Source organism: Cheilinus undulatus, linkage group 9, assembly GCF_018320785.1.
Source record: "Cheilinus undulatus linkage group 9, ASM1832078v1, whole genome shotgun sequence".
NCBI lineage: Eukaryota > Metazoa > Chordata > Actinopteri > Labriformes > Labridae > Cheilinus > Cheilinus undulatus.
The window spans coordinates 21,397,573-21,401,195 of record NC_054873.1 but is presented as its reverse complement, the minus strand read 5'-3'; positions in this window follow the sequence as shown (position 1 = coordinate 21,401,195).

Here is a 3,623-nt window from a genome sequence, read left to right as displayed (position 1 = left end):
AATTTCACAGCTGCAAAGCAACCCAAATTTTCTCCTCAGTCTTACTCTGTGGCCAAAAAAAAATCCTCCTCCAAAATATTGCGTAAAACTATGGATTTTTGAAGTCACAATAATAAATTACCCTAATATGACCTCTTTTATCATCCTTTTTCCTTCCATTTTGATGCTTTATTTCTTTTGTCATGCAAAACCTTTGTTAAAACAGACATACTGACTGCCTGTTTCTCACTGTTGCATGATATGTTTGACAATCAAAACCTCTGTACATCCCTTTTGCACAATTTGTGTATACTTTGAAATTTTCAATAAAGTTTGAATTTTAAAGAATAATCTCTATGTTAACAACAAAACAACCTCTCCTCAGTCTCCTGCTGTGATCGGCTTGTAACATGCAGGCTACCCGTTGGATGTTTGATTCAGACCTGATACAAACAAAATGCTGTAACTTAAAATTCTTAATCATAACCCTGGGTCACTCTGTGAAGCCATGCTGGATCACCAGGCATGTAGTTCAGTCTGCTAGCTGACAAGCTAAAGGCTGGCCTTGAGATTCAAAAAGAACAGAAAGAGATGGTCAACTCAAATGCAGCATGTATAATAATAATAATATCCTTTAGCTATTTCAGAGGTCAAGGAAAGTGACCTGCTCACAAGGCTGATGGTGTGGGTTTTGGGAGTTACTTAAAGTGGGTCATTTTATCATGTTGACCCTGGAAAGTATGGATGGAATTTTTATTGTAAAGCCATTTCTACAACCAGAAATCTCCTTGAAAGGTTTCCCCAATTAATGTTAAGAGGATAAAAGGAGGAGGAGAAAACCAAGGGAGTGTATTTACACCTGTTCAGTTACCTATATTTGGATATTATTGTAATCCAGTATAGGTTGAAAATAGATATCTAATTGGATGTTAAATTGTATAATCTTAAGTTTTTTGAATGCTACATGTATGTAACTGAATCTTTCAGTAGAAGATTTTTCAGGTTACAATGTGCTTGTTTTATTTTGACATATCTTTTATATGATTCCTACCGCAAAGTCCAGTGCACCCTTCTGTTTCTCATCCTTTCTCTTCGACTGTAAAAAAGAAAACTAACATGTTAAATGGGTGGCCTTCTGTGCCTTGTTATTAGAGATGATTTAACCATTACACTTCTTAGAAACCTTGGAAAGTAGTGCACACCCAGGAAGACCCACATGTCAAGGAGGAGAGGCGATATGAGGCTGAAGAAAAAGTGGTCGTGATAATAAGCGGTTGTATTTCTGTACATGGCCACACCCGACAGAAGAGGATGAAATAATTACACCAGTACAGGGCTGTGCAAACCACTTTAAGGGCGACACAGGGGGAGCAAGCTCTGCTACTAAATTTGACCAGAGTTGAAGTATAGGCTTGAGAGATGGCTGGGAGGAGTATGGGAGCTTCTGATAGACCCTGCCCTGAAGTCTCTGTCAAAGTGGGAACAGGCAGACAGATGTGTGGATGACTGGTAGGAGAAGCCATCATCTTTAACTAAACAAACACTAAACTAAACATCTGAGTGACAGCTCAAGAGTTCACCAAGAATCTTTGAAGGAATCATCAGCAAAGAACTGAAAATATAATGACTATAAGGACTATGACTATCATAGCTGAAATAGAGGGTTCAGTTTTAAATTACAATGGAAACAGATGCTTCTGTTCAACTGTCTTGACATAATGTTTAGTAGTTTAGATGGGGTGAGTTAAAGACCATTTGGCTGGCTGTAAAGGACTTCCAGGAAATACTTGAAATTTTGCTAAACAAATTAGATGTATACCTAAACAAATAATTTATCCAGAGGTACATAGAAACAGGATATGAAACTCAACTAAGAACTCAAATCATTGTAGCCTCTTATCTTTGTTTAGTGCAGCTTCATTTGTATAGTAACAAATTATATGATACTGATTACAGATGTTGCCACATGGTCTGGCCATTTATTTAAGTTGTTCTTTTTTTAACTTGGTTCCACTTCCAAGTTTTTCAAACCCTCCAGTGATAGTTTGCCAACACCAGACATAATATATGTAGAGGCCATATTGACTGGCTGGCCGTACGTCAATGTCAGCGTCAGCTATGTAAGGTAATACAAGCAGACCAGGGACATGTGAGTTTTCAGAATAAAAATTACAAATGGTCACATTAAATTGATTTTAATTAATAGTTTTATTCTCATTGATCCATATTCATATAAGTACTGATAAGGAAAACCACTTAGACAAAAAATAAATGAGATTTTATTGGTGAAACAAAGAATCACATTGCACTTTCTTCCAGAACTTGCAAAATGCATTTTTACTCTTTTGGTACCGAAAAATGGCCTTAACATCATAACTAACCAGGATAGTCTATAAACTCTTACATTATAAGGGTGAATACTAGTGCTGAATGTCATGATAGGATTTATTTGCATAGGATTTTCAGCTCCAACAATTACTGAAATTTTAGCGTGGAAAAATAAAGGAACCCTAAATGGAAACACATTTGTTCAGGGTTGAGTGACCAGTTTAGAGTGACCAGTGGTAATCTTACTTTAATTTATAGAAATTTTGAAGGTATAAATAGTAAAATAGATGGGATTTTTGGTCATTTTTATAACCTTACAACAGCGTTATTATACTTAAGTCGTTAATATCAGCTTTAATTTTTACTGTGAGCCTAATAACAGCTTAAATTGATTCAGACATGTAATATCTGTAATGTCTTTGCATTTTCTGGTGAATATAAAAAGAAAAATAAGTGGTATAAGTAGTGAAATGTATGTTATTTTGGTCAGTTTAACATCATTTTTACTATACTTAAATTGCATAAGTTTTCCTTTTCACCGTGAGCCTCATCGCTGCTAAAATTCACAGTCATTTATTATTAGTGGTGATCACAGGTGTGCTGATGGAATAATAAGATAAAACTGGCAGTAACATTACTTGTACATTATTCTGAAGCAAGTCACTCTATGCGTCCAAAAGAAAAATTCAATCAAAATCAAAATCAAAATTTTTGTTTAAGTAACTTCTTAATGTGCAAATTAAACTCGATATGTGTTTATTTTTCCATTATAAACGTCTTAATGTGCACTTTTTTTATACCATAAAAGGGTAAGGAACCATATATGGTCACCTTGTTGACCTTGAAATACTTGTTTCTGATTGGCTACTTATCAAGTTCAAGAACCTCCTGGACCATGGTAACATCTTTACAAGGTGTCTTTCTGTAAACATTAATATTTTAGACGGTGAAACTGACTTTACACTGAACTTTCTATATTTTTTTTTTATTTCATGGTAAGAAGAATACAGAAGTGTTAATGTATGCTCCTATTTATATTGAGTTAACGAATTCTGTGGATAAAGGTACTCCCTTAAATTAGTCGGCGAGCTAAGATTAGCTGTCGTAGCTAATGCTTCAAAATTAAGCTAGCAGGAACTATGACGTTTTACTTTAACTTGTCCTAAGTGTCTTTAATGAAGACATTTGGGTAGTATCTGCTCAGCTCCAGACACCTCCGTGCTATTGGTTTATGGTGTTGGAGCCACTCCCACCGGAGCCTCCCTTTGTGACAGGGATGATGCAGCAGTCAGCAGGGCTCAGTGGGTGAAGGGGGG